The sequence below is a fragment of the Herpailurus yagouaroundi genome, unplaced genomic scaffold, assembly GCF_014898765.1.
Source record: "Herpailurus yagouaroundi ecotype Mexico unplaced genomic scaffold, PumYag 403, whole genome shotgun sequence".
Classification (NCBI taxonomy): domain Eukaryota; kingdom Metazoa; phylum Chordata; class Mammalia; order Carnivora; family Felidae; genus Herpailurus; species Herpailurus yagouaroundi.
In genome coordinates, this window is record NW_024412620.1 from 466,151 (window position 1) to 485,903 (window position 19,753).

General features: G+C 37.6%; 1 protein-coding gene across 8 annotated transcripts in view; it reads right to left on the bottom strand.

The window, feature by feature from the left end:
* NEK7 (NIMA related kinase 7) overlaps nt 1–19,753 on the bottom strand; it is a 154,348-nt gene that overhangs the window by 77,721 nt on the left and 56,874 nt on the right. The window lies entirely within an intron of this gene.

The following is a 19,753-nucleotide window of genomic DNA, read 5'->3' on the forward strand; positions in this document are numbered from 1 at the left end:
GAAAAGAAAAGGCAATAATCAGCAAGGCCTGGGCTCAAATCCCAGCTCTGATGCTTGGTATCTTTCTGAGCTGGGGAAGCTACCCAAACCTTTTTCCTACTTCTGTAAAAGAGGGGTAAGACTACCTAAAGAATTGTGTCTGAGTGAGATAATGATTATAAACTACTTAGGACAGACCCAAACACAGGACAAGTAGTCAATATCAGTGAAGACTTTCCCTTCCCCAAGAGTGCCTATAGGACAACTTTCCACCAATTCTCATAACAGGGCTGTATCTGTTGCTAGACTTCCCAATGTCAAGGGCACAATCACTGGAAGTTCTTAGTATCACCCAGCCCTGGGCTCTGCCTTCCAACTGGGATACCTCGTTTATCATGTGGATTATCCTCCTGATTCACAAATGAAGATTGCCCAACCCCTTGGGTATAAGGCTACTTAGGTGACAGTACAGTGTATCTAACTATATAGCTTATTCTGCCCAATGTCCTTTTAATAATTATTGGGGGGAGGGCATTTAATACATAAAATCATGTTTGCAATTTGGTTATCTGGTTAGAACATGCTTAAAGTTTAAGATCGCAGGCACATTGAAGAGGAGAATAACTGGTTCAAAGCCCATAAACCCCAGGAGTTTAAAACTGCTTGGCTTCATGACAAAAGAAAACTCAGAAAGGGCATGGCTAATTCAGCACAAAGTATCTTCTGCAATTACTGAAATAAAGCCTGCATACCCTGTGTCTAAGTATTTTCAAACAGATTAATTGTTGGGAAGAAGTCCTAAAACATAACTAATTAACATGGACAACATAACTATAAGCCTATATGTGTTATTTCTCAATACTATTTTCTCTCTTGATTACTAACTAAAAGACACCCATAACTCTTAAGGCATATTTAAAACTGTTCTTGGAAGCATTTATATTATACTTTTGTGGTAAATTATTGTTTAGCCTCATAACATTTCTGAATCTACATACTAACATGATATATTATATAAAAAGCATCCAGAAATCTCAGAAACAAAAAATAAATATTCAAAATTACAGACAACAATTAAGAGATCAAATCTGAGAATGAATGAAGCTTTATATAACACCTTAAATGTTCTGGTTTCTTATTAATGCATCTCTTGTTGATTTGAATGCACTCTGATCACATAACACCAGATCTTGCTAACTAATTGGGATTAACTTCTACATGTCAGTCTGTGTTTACTGCTTCCTTCACATAAAACTTTTAAAATAAAATTCATTCTGCTGTGCCGGTGGTTCTTATTCTCACAGGTGCAGCAGACTCTTTAAACAAAGATTTCCTAAGACTAAATTGATTTAATTTGCTTTAAATTTGAAGGCAAGGATACCTTTTTAATGTTTATTTATATTTTGAGAGAGAAAGAGAGAGAGAGAGAACCAGCAGGGGATGGGCAGAGAGAGAGAGGGAGACACAGAATCTGAGGCAGGCTCCAGGGTCCAAGCTGTGGGCACAGAGTCCATTAATGGGGCTTGAACTCACAAAATGTGAGATCATGACATGATCTGAAGTCAGATGCGTAACTGACTGAGCCATCCAGGTGCCCCTGAAGGCAAGGACATTTAATGAGCAATACGATAATTCAGGATAACATTAGTATGACAATTCTCTCTAGGGAAATTAGAAGAGTCACAGCATGAACTCAGTAAACTCCTCAGAGAGCAAATTATATCCTGATAATTCCTAATGGTATTGTTATCAATGGGCTAATATACAAGCCAGTATTAACTATATTTAACACCATTAATAAGGTTTTCATTATTATTGAAAATTTATCTCTTACTGGTGGCTTTCATGTTACCAATTATTCAAATTAATAAATTACTTTATATTTTATATGAATATTATTGGATTTCTCTAAAATTTAAGAGTAACAAAACTTCAAAATCCCCTTCAATTTTATTTAGCAATAAAGTTCATGCTAGGATCTTGAAGATGATGTTACTCATCACCAAATTACTCAAACTGGAATAGCCTATTAATGATATTTAATATAATTCTTGCAAATACTATTTTCTACAAACTTTCTACAACCCTCATTGAAAACCAAAACAAAAAACAGAAAAACAACACACACAAAAATAGCACACGTGCTGGCAAAATCTAATGATTCAAAAATTATCGCCTGAAGATTTCTTGAACTATTTCAAGGGTAACCTATTCCTAAAGATACTAAGTGTTGGAGAGTTTTACCAGTTTGAACAATATACCATTAATCATTACAGCTGGCTTTTTATCAAAGGAGGAAATTCACTATAACAAAAGAAAAATGAGTGACCAAATATAACTAATTATCTAGTTAAACATTTAAAAGACCCTGGTATTTATATCATTTAATCATCATTTGTTATACTACCTAGCATAATAATTACTGTATCTAAATTATGTAACCAAAAATACTATCTTCCCCACCTTATCATGAGCAGAATAGTTAATTAATGACAAAGAGGCTCCCATCTCCCCACTCCTCCCATGAGCACCACCAGCCATACCTGGTAAAATAAAATATGGCAAGGAAAAGTCTCTCACTGAGAGAAACAGAAATTGAGATAGGGATAACACGGGAGACAAATACATAATACAAAATAATACAAATACATAATACAAAACAATAAAAAGTAAACAAATACATGATAGTATCTAATATTTATTCTGCGTACTTAAGTACTATGCAGAGAAATACAATACAGTGATAAAATGGAAAATGAGTGGATGGTTATCTTAGATTGGGTAATTTAGGGATGATCTGACTGATGAAGTGACATTTACATTGAAATTAAAAGACCAGAAGGAAAGAGCAGAAAAAAACAGCTGGAGAAAATGTCTTAAGAATGATCTTGGAGGGGCGCCTGGGTGGCGCAGTCGGTTAAGCGTCCGACTTCAGCCAGGTCACGATCTCGCGGTCCGTGAGTTCGAGCCCCGCGTCAGGCTCTGGGCTGATGACTCAGAGCCTGGAGCCTGTTTCCGATTCTGTGTCTCCCTCTCTCTCTGCCCCTCCCCCGTTCATGCTCTGTCTCTCTCTGTCCCAAAAATAAATAAACGTTGAAAAAAAAATTTCTTTAAAAAAAAGAATGATCTTGGTGTGAAAAGGGAAAAAGCCAGTGTAGCTGGAATACAGAGAACAAGGGGCACAATGGTAAGGAAAGAGGTTCAAGAGGTAAGCACTGACAAAATCACATAGTGCTCTGACAGCAGGGGTGAGGTGCTTGGGGTTTACGTGGGAAGCACTGTGCTCTGATCCACTATACATTTTACAGAAATAACTCATAGTGCTGCATGGAGAAGGAACCAGAGAGGAAGGGAAGAAGTAAAGCTAGAGAGGAAGTAGGGAAAGTGGACATAGGTAATGGACTGGACCTGGGAGTTATAGTGAGATACAGACAGCAGATGGAATCAGGATATGATCTTGACATACAAAGGAATTGCTTGTGAACTGAATATGAGAAGTGAGGGACAGAAGGAAATCAAGAATAAAGCATACATTTTTGGCATGAGTGTGTAGATGGATCTTGATGCCATTTACTGGGATAAACAAGGTGAAAGGACAGGCAATTCGGGCAAAAGGTAGGCAATAAAAATGTAATTAAGGATATAATGTGATATACAAACAAGCAATGAGTAAAGGAATGTGCGGGCCGAGTAATTATTGGCAGAAATTGCCACTGTCATAGTCATGGTCATCGTCGTCACCGTCATCATCATCATAGTGCTATGTGCTAAGCACCATACTGAAAGAAAGCTCCAAATCAACTTTATGAAGTAAAATACATTATTCTTCTCATTTATTGATAAAAAGAGTAAGGTTTATAGATGTTAAATAACTTGCTCTCCATCACATAGCTAGAAAGTAGGAGATCCAAGAATTCATTTCAGATAACTGTCTTCAGAGCTCACGCTCTCAACCACCACACTAAAGAGCCAGTGTTCTATTTCCTTCTAGCAACTCCACAGATAAATGCTGGTATTCCACAGGGTTCATTCTTGGTCCTCACTTCTCCCTTCATACATTCACTCTGGGCAATCGAATTCACTGTTCAATCTCTCCCATTTATTGATTCTGGAAGTTCGTGTTGAAGTGATTTCAGGTATCCCCCACACCCTCCATTGGACACCCTATCATAACTCTCTGAGAAACTCCTCCTCCATCCCCTTGTTCTCCCTTGATCTACATCCCCTTGATCTATACTTAATGAGATCCAGTCAAGAAAGAAAAAAAAATGATGCATAATTAAATTTATTCTATATAAATGTGGCTGATAAAAGAGGTACTTATCAAAATTTCTAAATATAAGAAATATTTGCTTTATGAATACTTACTGAGAAAGCTGTTTGAAACATAACCAGTCATATAAAAAAGTCATAATATTCACATAATAATGATACAAAGGAAGACAAAATATAAAGATATCCTAAATGTAAATACTATGACTGAATTTTAATTCCAGTGTACTTAACAATGTTATATTCCTTTCAGATGCACAATACAGTGGTTCAACAATTTCATATATTACTCGCTTATCAAGTTCAGTGTACTCTTAATCCCTTTCACCTATTCTACCCATCCCCCACCTGCCCTCCTCTCTGATAATCATCTGTTCTCCATAGTTAAGAGTCTGCTTTTTGGTTTGTCTCTTTTTTTTTCCCCTTTGTTCATTTGTTTTGTTTCTTAAAAACCACATATGAGGGGCGCCTGGGTGGCGCAGTCGGTTAAGCGTCCGACTTCAGCCAGGTCATGATCTCGCGGTCCGTGAGTTCGAGCCCCGCGTCGGGCTCTGGGCTGATGGCTCAGAGCCTGGAGCCTGTTTCCGATTCTGTGTCTCCCTCTCTCTCTGCTCCTCCCCCGTTCATGCTCTGTCTCTCTCTGTCCCAAAAATAAATAAACGTTGAAAAAAAATTTAAAAAAAAACCACATATGAGTGAAATCATTTTTTTGTTGGTTGTTTCTGTTGCTTGCAGGTTTTTATTTTGATAACAGTCCCAATAGTTTATTTTTGCTTTTGTTTCCCTAGTCTCAGGAGACATATCTAGAAAAATGTTGCTACACAACTTACTGCCTATGGCCTCTTCCAGGATTTTAATAGCTTCAGGTCTCACATTTAGGCCCTTAATCCATTTTGAGTTTATTTTTATGTATGGTGTAAGAAAATTGAACAGTTTCATTCTTCTGTATGATGCTGTCCAGTTTTCTCAGCACCATTTGTTGAAGACACTGTCTATTTTCAATTGCATGTTCTTGCCTCCATTGTTGAAGATCAACTGACCGTATAATTGGAGAGTTATTTCTGGGTTTTCTATTCTTTTCCATTGATCCATGTGTCTATTTTTGTGCCCGTACCATACTGTTTTGATTACTACATACTTGTAATATGATTGGAAGTCTGGAACAGTAATGCTGCCAGTTTTGTTTTTCTTTTTAAGATTTCTTTGGGTATTCAAGGTCTTTTGTGGTTCATACAAATTTTAGGATTGTTTGTGAAAACTTCTGTGAAAAATGCTATTGGTATTTTGATAGAGATTACATTAAGTCTGTAGATGTAGTATAAATATTTAAAAAAATATTTGCTCTTCCAATCCATGAACATGGAATGCTTTTCCATTTCTTGGTGTCATCTTCAATTTCTTTCATCTATGTTTGATACTTTCACAGTACAGGTCATTCACTTCTTTGGTTAAGATTATTCATAGGTATTTTATCATTTTTAGTGCAACTGTAAATGGGATTGTTTTCTTAATTTCTTTTCTGCTGCCTCATTATTAGTGTACAGAAATGCAATGGATTTCTGCACATAGTTTTGTATCCTGAGAGCTTACTGAATTCATTTATCAGTTCTAAGAGTTTTTTGGTAGAATCTTTAGAGTTTACTATATATAATATCACGGCGTCTGTATATGGTAAGCTTTACTTCTTACCAATTTGGGTGGCCTTCATTCTTTTCTCTTGTCTGACTGCTGAGCTATGACTTCCAGGACTGTTGAATAAAAGTGGTGGGAGTGTTGTCTTGTTCCCAACCTATGGGAAAAAGCTCTCTTTTTCACCAATGAGCATGATGTTCACTGTGGGTTTTTCATATAAGGCCTTTATTAAAGGTCTATCTGGTTTCCCTATAAATCTGCTTTGTTGAGGTTTTTTATCATGAATGGATGTTGTACCTTGTCAAATGCTTTGTCTACAACTATTGAAATCATTAGTTTTTAAACTTTCTCTTATTGATGTGATGTATCCCATTGATTGATTTGCAAATACTGAACCACCCTTGCATCCTAGGTATAAATCCACTTGATGGTGGTGAATTATTTTTTTAATGTATTGTTGGATTTCAGTTTCTAATATATTGTTGAAGAATTCTGCATTTATGTTTATCAGAACATTGACCTATAGTTCTGTTTTTTTGTTGTGTCCTTATGTGGTTTTAGAATCAGGGTAATGCTGGCCTCATAGAATAAATTTGGAAGTTTTCCTTTCCCTTCTACTTTTTTGGAATAGTTTGAGAAGAATAGGTATTAACTCTTCTTTAAATGTTTGGTAGAATTCACCAGTGAAGCTGTTTGGTCCTGGGCTTTGTTTGTTGGGAGTTTTCGACTATTGATTCAATTTCTTTGCTAGTAATCGATCTGCTTAAATTTTCTATTTCTTCCTGTTTCCTGTTTTGGTAGGTTATAAGTTCTAGGAATTTATCAATTTCTTCTAGATTGTGCGGTTTGTTGGCATAGAATTTTTCATAATATTCTCTTACAATCCTTTGTATTTGTGTGTTGTCAGTTGTTATTTCTCCCTTCCATTTCTCATTTTGTTTGAGTCCTCTCTTGCTGTTGTTTTTTTATTTTTTGAGGAGGCTGGCTTGAGATTTATCAATTTTGTTGATCATTTCAAGAACTGGCTCTGATGGTTTCATTGATCTGTTCTACTGTTTTTTGTTTGTTTGTTTGTTTACTTTAGTTTCTATTATCATTTATAACTGCTTTATCTTTATTACTTCCTTCCTTTTACTGGATTTGGGTTTTGCTTATTCTTCTTTTTCTAGATCCTTTAGGTGTAAGGTTATTTATCTGAAATTTTTCTTGCCTTCTGAAGTAACCCTGTAATGGTATAAACTTGCCTCTGTTAACAACCACTTTTGCTGCATCCCAAACTTTTTGGACTGTTGTGTTTTCATTTTCATTTGTCTCCACGTATTTTTTTTATTTCCTCCTTGATTTCTCAGTTGACCCATTCAGTTGTTAGTAGCATGTTATTTAACCTCCATGTATTTCTGTTCTTTCCAGATTTTTTCTTCTGATTGATTTCTAGTTTCATTGAACTGTGGTCAGAAAAGATGAATGGTATGGGGTGCCTGGGTGGCTCAGTCAGTTAAGTGTTCAACTTCAGCTCATGTCATGATCTCATGGGTTCATGAGCTCAAGCCCCACATCGGGTTCTGTACTGACAGCTCAGAGCCTGAAGCCTGCTTCAGATTCTGTGTCTCCGTCTCTCTTTACCCTTCCCCTGCTCGTGCTCTCTCTCTCTCAAAAATAAACATTAAAATTTTTTTTAAAAAAAGATACATGGTATAACTTCAATCTTTTTTGAAATTTTTGAGACATCTTTTGTGACCTAATATGTGATCTATTCTTAACAATGTTCCAAATAGATTTGAAAAGAATGTGTATTCAGCTCTTTCGGGAGAATGTTCTGAATATATCTATTAAATACATCTGGTCCAGTGTGTCAAAGCCACTCTTTCCTTATTGATTTTCTATTTAGATGATCTGTCCATTTATGTAAGTGGTGTGTAAAAGTCCCCTACTATTATTGTATTACTATCAATTAGTTCCTTTATATTTGTTATTAACTATCTTATCTATTTGGGTGTTCTCTTGTTGGGGGCATAAATGTTTACAATTGTTACATCTTTTTGTGATTGTCCTCTTAATGATTATATGACTGTCCTTCTTCATCTCTTGTTATAGTCTTTGTATTAAAGTCAATTTATCTAATATATTTCTACCCCAGCTTTCCTTTCACATCAATGTGCATGATAAATGTTTCTCCATCCCCTCATTTTCAATTTGCATGTGTCTTTAAGTCTGAAGTGAATCTCTTGTAAGGAGCATATAAATGGGTCTTATGTTGTTTTTTTGTTTGTTTGGTTTTTTATCCATTCCATCACCCTGTGTCTTTTGATTAAAGCACTTAGTCCATTTACATTCAAAGTAATTATTGACAGGTAGATATTTGTTGTTATTTTGTTCTTTGTTCTTTGTGTGTGTGTGTGTGTGTGTGTGCGCGCGCGCGCGCACGCACGGGTATCTTCTCTGTTCCTTTCTTCCCTTCCTCTCTTCTAGTGCAGTTAAGATGGCTTTCTTTAGTGATATACTTGGATTCCTTTCTCTATTTTTTCCATATCTACTACTGGTTTTTGATCTGCGGTTACCATTCAGTTATGTATATAACATCTTGTGCATAAGAAGCCTATCTTAAGATGACAGTCACTTAAGTTTGAACCCATTCTTTATGTCTCTCCTCCCCATGTTTTAGGTATATGGGGTCATACTTTACTTTTATTTTGTGAGTCCTCGACTTTTACAGATAAACTTATTTCTACTGGTTTTGTGCTTCCTATTTTTCTTACTCTTACTTAAGGTCTTTCCTTTCCACTCAGACTCCCCTTTAATATTTCTTTTTTTAATTTTTTTTTTTAACGTTTATTTATTTTTGAGACAGAGAGAGACAGAGCATGAACGGGGGAGGGTCAGAGAGAGGGAGACACAGAATCCAAAACAGGCTCCGGGCTCTGAGCTGTCAGCACAGAGCCCAACGCGGGGCTCGAACTCACGGACCGCGAGATCATGACCTGAGCCAAAGTTGGCCGCTTAACCGACTGAGCCACCCAGGCGCCCCTCCCCTTTAATATTTCTGGTAGGGCTGGATTGGTGGTCATGAACTCCTCTAACTTTTGTTTGCTTGGGAACTTTGTATCTCTCCTTCTATTCTAAATGACAGCCTTGCTGAATAGAGAGTATTTTTGGCTGCAGATTATTGTCCTTTCAGCATTTTCAATGTGTCATGCCACTCCCTCCTGGCCTAAAAAGTTTCAGTTGAAAAATCCAATGATAGCCTTATGCAGTTTTCCTTATAAGTAACTGTTTTCTTTTTCTACTTTTAAAAATCTTTCTTTATTAGTGCTTTTTGCCATTTTAATTACTATGTGTCTTGAAGTGGACCTCTTTGGGTTGATTTCATTGGGGGATCTCTGTGCCTCCTGGATCTGAATTTCTGTTTCCTTCTCCTAATTTGGGAAGTTTTCAGCTATTATTTCTTCAAATACATTTTCTGCCCCCTTTTCTCTCTCTTCTTTTTTCTGGGATCCCTATAATATGAATGTTATCATGCTTGAAGTAGTCACTGAGTTCCCCAAGTCTATTCTGATTTTGCGTAATTATTCTCTCACTTGCTAGCTTGATTACTTTCCATTACTCTGTCCTCCAGGTGGCTGAATCATTCTTCTGATTCTTCTAGCCTGTTATTTACTCCATCTAGTATATTTTTAATTTCAATTATTGTGTTCTTCATCTCTGGTTCTTTTTTATATCTGTGTTAAAGATCTCACTGATGTTTTCCACTCTTTTCTCAAGTCAGTGAGTAGCTTTATGCTCATTATCTTAAATTCTCTATCAGGCACATTACTTATCTCCATTTTATTTAGGTCTCTTGCTGTGATTTTGTCCTGTTCTTTCATTTGGGACATATTCCTCTGTCACTTGATTTTGCCTAAACTTTTGTGTCCGTTTCTGTGTTTTAGGAACGTCAGCTGTGTCTCTTACACTTGAAAGTAGTGGGTGGGACGTGCACTTTTAAAAAGGTGGTGCTGGCCCTGGTCTTCCTCCACAGGGGAGGAGTAGCCATCAGAGACCTGGGCCACAGGGCCCTTCCACAAAGTATACGTGGGTGGGAGATGCAGTTTTAACACAGTGCCTGTGTTCCCTGTAGGAGGTCACGAGCCACCGCTGCCGGCAATGGGACTGGGGCCCCACAAAGCTCGAAGTTGGGAGATCCAGTGTTGGCAAGGTTTGCACGGGTCATCTAGGGGAGGGAATCCACTGCACCTTGACTGAGGCAGGTCTAGCTGAGGGGAAAGTGTAAGCAAGTTAGGTTGTGAATTCTGGTGCTGCGTGCTTCCTGCAGGTAGCTGTGTGTTTATGCTGGGGGGCAGGGGAGGGACAAGGTGCCTGCCAGATCCTTTGTTCCTGGAGAAGTCCCTCAGGGAACTCTGAGTTTAGTAAATAACTCTCCCTCCCATATGAGCCAGGCATTTTTCAAACTGCTGCTTCTAGGCTGTATCTCCAATGGCCATCTGTGGTTCAGTCTCTCTAAGGGTGGGGACTCAGCTCCCTATGCCCTCTGGGCTCTCTCAGAGCTGAGCGGGCTGATTTTTAAAGTTCTAGGCTTTAAGTTCTGCTGGTTGAAAGAGCTCACCAAATATGGCGCTCTAACTTTCAATGCCAAATGCTATCGGGATTCATCTTCGCCTTGCAGGCTCCCCAGTGTGATAGTCTGTTTCTCACCCCCTCCACCCCTGTGCTCCCTCCCTTTCCCAGCCAGACCCACTGCATCTCTGCCCTTCCTGACCTATTGGATGTGGCCTCTTCTCTACATTTAGTTGTAGAGTTTGTTCTGCCAGTCTTTGGGTTGTTTTCTGGGTATTTACACTGACCTGAGTGTTATCTAGCTGTAACCATGGGACAAGGTAGGTTTAAGGTCCTCCTACTCTGCCTCTTCCCTGGAAGTAATATGACCAAATTCTAACAAACATAATAGAATCCATACATTCAATGTTGCCCTTCAAAACAGGTGCCATGATCACATACAGACTTACTCCAGGAAGGCTTCCAATACTTTACTAGGTTTGAAATTCCTCCTTTAGAATAGTAATCAGTTTGTGAATCATATGAAAATTATTGGTCTCATTTTAGAAGATAAGATATCTCATTTTGGTCAAAAGAAGAATACCAAGACTATTTACTTTTTTCACTAAGTAAATATAAATACTTGGCTCCAAGCAATTTTGCAGTATTTCCAAATATCAAATACACCCTCAAAAATGGAAGGGTTCTCATCACTATAATTATTAATCTAATGCAGTTCCAAATACATTGGGAAACTATTTTAATTAATGTTGGCTTCATCTTTGCCCACATCACTCTGAACAGACTGTTCAAACAGAAATTTCCAAGATAGCAGATGAAAGAATCTTTACTGTATTCGCATTTTTTTTAATCATCTAACTTTCTCAAGGTATTTCCTTTAAAATTTGAGGAACACTTACCTCTAAGTATGTATATATGAACAATCGAAATTCAAAACCCAACCAAACTTTAAATATTTTGAAATGACACTTCTCATTTGACAGCTTTCTTATTATTCTCTATTACAATGTAGGTTTTTCCTAAAAGAATTCTAAAGTAACTAAAATCTATATGATATAATATTAACATAATATAGCTTGATTAATATTTAGCTCGAGGGTGCTGTTAAGTTGGTTAAGCGTCTGACTCTTGATTTCAGCTCAGGTCATGATCTCACAGCTCTTGAGATGGAGCCCCGCATTGGGCTCTGAACTCACAGCACAGAGAATGCTTGCCTAGGATTCTCTCTCCCTCTTTCTCTGTCCCTTGCCTGCTCGTGTTTTCTCTCTCTCTCTCTCAAAATAAATAAACATTAAAAAAATATTTAGCTGAAGAGGTATAAATTAAATTAACTTTCATTTAGAGATTAATTCATTTATCCAACAAACATTATTGAGTAGAAATTATCCTACTATCACTAACATAAAATATGACCCACAAATGTGAACACTGGGATGCTGAGATAATATATTCTTTTTTTTATAACTGAAGTATAATTGATATACAATGTTATATTAGTTTCAGGTTTATAAGACATTAATTCAACAATTCTATATATTACTCAATGCTCATCACAGTAAGTATAGTCACCATCTGTCACCATACGTTATTACAATATTATTGGCTATTTTCCATATTCTGTACTTTTTACCTCTGTGACTCACTTATTTTATACCTAGAAGTTAGTACTTAATCTCCTTCACCTAGTTTGTCCCCCCCGCCCCATCTACCTCCCCTCTGCAACCACCAGTTTGTTCTTCATATTTAAGAGTCTCTTTTTTTTATTTGTCCATTTGTTTTGTTTTTTAGATTCCACATATAAGTGAAACCATATGGTATTTGTCTTCCTCTAACTTATTTCATTTAGCATAATACCCTATAATACCCATCCATGTTGTTTTAAATGGCAAGATGATACCTTATCTTCTTTATCCATTCACCTATCAGTGAACACTTGGGTTGTTTTCATATCTTGGCTATTGTAAACAATGCTGCAATAAACACAGGGGTGCATATGTCTTTTCAAAGTATAATCTTATTTGCTGGAAGCATATTAGTGTAAGGAATTACCCAATCATCATTATTTTTCTGAGAGTTATCTTTTTGTTGTCTTCCAAATTATACACTTCCTCTACTATAACACTATCTGTATTATCTCTATCATGAAATGTAGTTTATACAACATTATAATGAGCCTTTATGCTCATTATGTTCCATTAGTGACTAAATATCCTTGAATACCATTGCCTTACTATCTTATCTTAGATTTAGAGAAGAAAGATAGCATAGTATAAGGAAGATATGACTGAATCTGAGTCCAAAATAAGTAAAGACACAAAATTCAGTGAGAGAAGTAAGAGACCATGTGATGCAAGACCTTCTAAGTCATATAAGGAAATGCAAAAATTCATCTAACAGCAATAAAAAGCAGCCTTTTAAGGAGTGTGATATAAGGAAATGTACACTTTAAAAGGATAACTCATGCTGCAATGTACAGAATGAACTAGAAATGATAAAATGAAAGGTAAAGAGCTCAGTTACAAAGTTTTGGAAATAATCCAGGAAAAAGGTAAACTAGAGTAGTACAGTCAGGATGCAGAGAGTTAGCAGATCAGATAGCTTTTTAGGAAATAAAACCAAGAGAACATGGTAATTGCCTAGACATAATGTATGAGATTCCCTTCTTTGTAATTTGGGCAACTAGATGGATGGTGGTAATAATCACAACCAAAAGTGCAACCTTGGGCAGAATATAACAAAGTTCATCTTGAAGACTAGGTACTTGAGGTACCTAGAAAAATATCAAGAGTCATGGTGATTAGGATCCAACTGGCCAGGAAATGCACGAGGAGCTTTCTCCGTGAAAGCTAAAGAATCACTGGCTTGGAGTCAGACAACCCCGGGTCAGTTCATTAGTCTGAGCCTCAGTCCCTTACTTGTAGTGTGTGAAAAACAACGTTTTGTATGTTATCTGGCAGAAATAAATGAAGCAGTGTATTCAAAAGACTTAGCACACAGTAGGTGCATTTTAAGAACTCACTAATCGGTAGATACTAACAGTAGCAGCCATACCAGCACCCCGGACAAAAGTGGGATGAAGGTGGTAAGACAGCAAGCTGGGTGGTCAGGTTTTCAATCATGTGAGAGGTAATGTCCTCATTACCTGCTCTCCTGAGAAAAAGATAAGAGCTATCAGAAAGGTGACAATCCTTTACACGGGGAGCAGAAGCCTCAGTACAGCAGGCTTCACCCTTTCCTACCCCCAAGAAAAAGGAGTAGTGATCAGAAAGAGGTACTGTGGATGGAGAAGGCTGCTGTTGCTACCTCCTAATCATTATGGTATGGTTATTAGAGAACAAGTAGCCTCCACCTGAGAGGGTGACAGGGGAAGCAGTGTCCATGGGGGAAAGAGATAACGCTCCAGTTAAAATAAGGATGTGAAAAAAAAAGCGTTCAGTAAGAAATGAGGGGTGTAGGCGGTTACTTGCACAATGAAAGAGAAATTCTGTAGATATTTGTATATTTTAATATTCATATTCAAAAAGGTGGTGCTTAAAAAGAGAACTGATTGATTTGACACCAAGTTTATATTCTTTCAACAAACATTTACTTAATGTCGACTATGCACTCTGGGTACCATTCTGGAGACTAGGGATAAAGTTTATACTCTAAGAAAACAACGGGAACGAACAAAATAAGAAGCAGTAAGGTTATAAATTCTACGGAGAAAAATATGGCAGTGAAGGCATACTGGGTTGGCGTGAAATTTCAATTTTCATTGAATGATCAAAGAAGGTGATATTCAAATATGTACTTGAAGAAGATGAATGAACGAGCTGATGAGAAACTACAAGAAGGTTTTAAACGGACAGGATTTGACTACAATGTTATATGTTATATTTAAATTTTGTATACTTTTGTAATGGCTTCTGTGTTGAGAGTACAGTGAAAGGAGGCAAGGGCAGCAGCAGAGACCAACTGGGAAGCCATTCACAATAAGGTCTGTGAAAAATTAACTTTGACCAGAGTGGTGACACAGGGTAAGAAGTATTCCGATTCTAAATATATTTAAAGCTAGAGCTTATGGGATTAGATAGAAGACAAGGCATTGGAAGGAGTCAGGAATGTCCCTAAAAGCTTTAGCCTAGCAACTGAAAGGATGGACTTGCCACTGATTGTGACAGAGAAGACTGTAGAGAACAGTTTTAGGAGGAATATTGGGAGTTCAGATTCAGACATGAATTCAGACATGCAAATTTGATGTCAAGCATGCAAGCGGATACAAGAGTTTGGAATTCAGGACACAGGTCTGGGTTGAGATGTAAATCTGAGAGTCAACAGCATATAGATCATAGTTAGAGTCCTGATTTGTTAAGAGGTTCAGGAGGGGAGGAGAAATCAGCAAAGGAGACCACTAAGGCATGAGAAAAACAAAGTTCTTGGAAGCTAAGCAATGAACAGGCTTCAAAGAAGAAAGTATGGCCAACTCTACCAAATGCAGCTGGTAAGTGAGGAAGACGAGGCCGAAGAACCCACAGCTGGACGGAGCAACATGGGAAGTGCGATCCTGGCAAGGGCAGTGTAGGGTAGCATGGTCAGGGAGAAAGCTTAATTGGAGTACACTTCAGAGAGTGAAAGGAGAGACAAAACTACACATAAATCTTTCTAGGAATTTTGCAATAAAAGGCAGCAGAGAAATAGGTCAACAGCTGGAGAGAGGGAGGACTTCAAATGCTGTTTTTTGAGTTTGTTTGGTTTGGTTTGTTGTTTGATGGAAAGAATAACAGCACCTTAGTATGTAATAGAAAGGACTCAGTAGAGGAAGCTGAAATAAGGAGGGGATGGAGATGGGATCTGGTGCTCATGGGAGCACTGGCCTTTGAGAACAGTGTGGCTCCTGCATCTGAAAAGGAAAAGGCAGATCACAGGAGTACAAATTCTGGGAGGAGGATATCCATGGTAGGGGTCTGTGAGCGTTCTCTTCTGATTGTTTCCGTTGGTTTTTTTGTTTTGTTTTGTTTTGTTTTTTTTAAGTGAAGTAGGAAGCAAGGGCATTAGCTGAGACTGAGGATGGAGGGAAAAGTGTTGGGGGCTGAGGAAGAAAAACTAGGAAGTAGTCACTGAGGAGACTGGGAAGCAAAGGCATTAAAAGGATATGGCTGCTGATATAGAATTAAGAGTTACTTGAGGTTCATGCTCATGAACTTAAACTATGTATAGCAAGAGTCTTCTTTCCTCAAAACAGCAGCTGCTCATTCTCCTGTACCCTTTATTAATAAAGTTATTCAATGAACTAAACTTGTTAAAAGAAGACCATTACATCTAAACTTGTATAAAGACTCCCCAAAATAAGAGCTCTGCTCAATGCTATATGAAAAGTACCTTGGCAAAATCGATTTATCAAAAGAAGCAAGCTAAATGATGACCCTTATTTCATAAAGAAAGTAATTCTGTAAAAATAAGTTAAAGAGAAGAGAAGAGGGGCGCCTGGGTGGCTCAGTCAGTTAAGCATCTGACTCTTGAGCTCAGCTTAGGTTGTGATCTCAGAGTTTATGAGTTCAGGACCCACGTGGGGCTCTGTGCAGGCTCTGTGCAGAGACTGCTTGGAATTCTCTCTCCTCTCTCTCTACCCCTACTCTATTCATACTCTCTCTCTCAAAATAAATGAACTTAAAAAAAATTATAAAAAGAGAGAGAGAGAGAAGGGAAGGTAATACAGTTATCATGTCCAAAAATCCTATCCACGCAATAGAGTTCACTGGGGGCTGCTTCGCTCTGGCCCACAACACACCTGGGTTACTAGCCTGACATGCTACAAGGCAAACCTCACCTCTTCACACTCCTTTCACAGAGATGCAAAAGCACAAGTGGACTCTGCATTCGGCTGCAATGAAGCTTAAAGGAATGGTCAGTCTACCTTTCTGCTTGGATTGGAAAACAGCAAGGCAAGATTCTCATACCTTCCAAGCTAAATAAGGACAGTCTATTTTTCTACCTGCAGATGTGGGATACTTTCCCTCTTTCACAAGTAGCGAAAGCGTTAACACTAGATATCTACAAATTTACAAATAATAATTATAATCTAAGCCCTGAAGATTATTACAATTAAAATTAATCTTCCTTCTGGGGTGCCTGAGTGGCTCAGTCAGTTAAGCATCCAACTTTTGGTTTCGGCTCAGGTCATGATCTCACAGTTCATGAGTTTGAGCCCCATGTTGGGGGGCATGCTGACAGTGGGGAGCCTGCTTGCGATTCTCTCCCTCTCTGCCCCTCCTCCACTAGCGTGCATGTGCAAGTGCACTCTCTCTATATCTCAAAATAAATAAATTAAAAAAATTAATTCTCCTTCTAATCACTACCAGAAATCGTTAGTATTATACTGATTATAATTGTTTTGTATATAAATCTATAAGAATGTGAATGTACCATAGCCCTCTTCAAATAATGACGATAAATCAAAACACTCACAAAATGTTAGTTGTAAACTTCCATTCTTTAAAATTAGTCTCATAGTAGAAAATAAACATTTTACCATTTATCTGTCACCATCTTATACACAGTCTGTATTTTTTTTAATTAAGCTAAATCCATTGTTCCACCAACAACAGTTCTAAAGCAATGAGAATATATAAATTAGAATCTAGTTAAAATATCCTTGACTGCAAGGATCTTCTAGGCTTTAGTGGAAGGAATCAAAGAAGGAAAGAAGGAAGGAAATGAAGGGAAGGGAAAAAATGAAAGCTGACAGAAAAAATTTTTCTGTAAGTCCAAGAGAATCATAGTAGTGCAAAAGCACATTTTAAAGGATAATAAATCTCACAATCTAAAATTTCAACAACAACAACAAAAACTCCTATACTAAAAATGAGACCATATATTCATATTGTGGGGTTAGAGTATTCATCTCAGAACAAGGAAAGGAAAGATATGCCAGGAACATACATCACTCATCATTATAACAGGGCATAATTGGTATTTGATACTTAGAAAGCTGACTTCCCCAGATTTCTGTTTACGTCCAGACTGATATTAGCATTACAAAAGTGAAAGAAGTCACTTGGCTAACCATATGTTGCCATATCACCCCCCTTATTCAGGCCAATGGTGTGGAACAAAACAAAAGAAGGTCGTCAACCCCTAGCAGACACTGTCCTTTCCCAGCGCTTTAAAATAATGATACCAAGAGTGGGAACATTTTTCAAAGATTTAATAAGCAATAACACCTATAAGCTCTTGTCAGGTAATCTGTCGTTCATGATCTCACACCATCGGCCTGAAGGGGGAGGGGAGGAATCCTCCCTTCCCCCACTTGCCACAGGCAGCTAGAACCTGGGATGACACTTGCCTGTTTCCAACAGGGAACAGGAGCAGCAGCAGGAGGCATAAGCGAAAGGAACAGTGTGAAAAGAGATGCAGAACCACATATATAATCTTGAAATTTATGCTGTGTGGCAGCTTCGTGTCTCAGAGGAAAATAATTACTTTCATTTTTGCCTCCTACTGCCACTCCGACCTTTCCCGGTCGGTGAGTCAGTGGGAGGCAAAAATGAAAGTGCTTTTTTTCTCCCCCCTTTGAAACTTAGGGCTGTTCCAAACTGTGGATTTCAGAATCGTAACAAGAACTGCCTAATTTTTAGAGGGGCTCCTTTTATCATCTCCACTAGAAACAACAAGACTATGAAATAATAGTGTTCGCCTATGTGTGTAAAATCAGCGCTAACATGTGTATACCTGATAGTTAGAAGGTGCTAATTACAAGCTTGATAATTTATCACCGTAGCAGAAAATACAGACAGATCTTAAAAAACAACCATCTTGAAATTAAAATACTGGACACTGTATATTAACTAGTTGGAATTTACATAAAAACTTAAAAATAAAGAAATAAAAATAGCGGCCTGACTCGAAGGTAAAGGGTCTCTTTTTTGAATACCGAGAATTCAGGTAAGTATAACAAAGAAAAGCAATGTAAACTTCTGTTAGGTAAAGGGCTGATTTAAACATCTTCATCTGAAGGAGTCCCTGATTGGCTTCAAAGACATCTTCTTATTGAGGCCCTGCTCCATATGAAGAAGTACAATACCACAGCATATCCAAAGTAAGTAAGGCATAGTCCTCTTCCTCCAAGAGTGTAGCCCCAGAGAGATAAGAAAATGTCCACATAAAACAATACAACGGTGTCAGAAATACCAGAAGACATACAAAGAATGTATCATCAGGTTTTCAAGAGAAGATATTACAATCAGAAAAAGCTTCATGATAGAAATGGCATTTTAGATGGTACTTAAAAAACAGGCATGATTTGAAAAATTGGTGAGAAAAATGAGGGTGCAAAGGGAACAAAATCACAGAGGCAGAAAAGGAAGTGCTGGCAAAATTTTCTGAACTGTGCTTCACAGAAACTGTGTTTCACAGTCACCGATTCTGGGAGAAGTCAATAGATGCACTTAAAAATATATAATAAAAAAGTCCCATAGTTAAATAAGTGTGAAAAACACTTACACCCATGTCCTCCTCTGGGAAATTTAAAGTGCACAGCAGAATAAGAAAGGCTCTGAGGAAGGACTGTCATCAAGTAACTGTTTAACCCAAGTCCCACCAACCTATATGACTACAGAAATTTGAAAGAATATTCATCGATTCTTCCAACAATTTCAGAATCACTAAGCAAAACTAAGATAAGATTAGCAGAGTAAATTTGAGACTAGACTCTAGAATCTAGAATGCCTCAAACACAAAACTGAGAAATGTAGCTTTTATGAATGAAAGCAAAAGTGAGATTTGGGCCCTACAAAGAGGGGTGTATTCTTTCAAGCATATCATTACATATTGGGCTTAATGGAAAGCTTTGTATGAAACATTCTTTCACTTCATTTTATGTTACAAAAACACAAGCAACCACCTAAAAGGAGAAACGCACCACTAATCAGAGAACATGAGAAAAGGAGCAATAATGGAAGGCAGCTGTGGATAATGCAGGATCAGCCACCAAAGCAAAGACAGGCACCACACATACGGGCACCCCCACTAGCTGGGCACAGCCTCACTTGTGTTCTTTTCTCTCTAAGCTTAATAATATTAACTCACAAAGCCTACCGGTCCTTCAATTAAAGTTAAAATCTAAAGCTGGGTTTTTTGTTTGTTTGTTTGTTTTTTTACATGTTGGTGCATTAGAACTAAGTATTCTAAAACACTATTTAAAATATAAACAATTCTGACTAAACTTGTAAATTCATAATTAGCATTTTTGGGGCTGTTTTATTTCCTAAAGGAACTGTAATTCTGTACACACACACACACACACACACACACACACACACACACACACACACACACACAC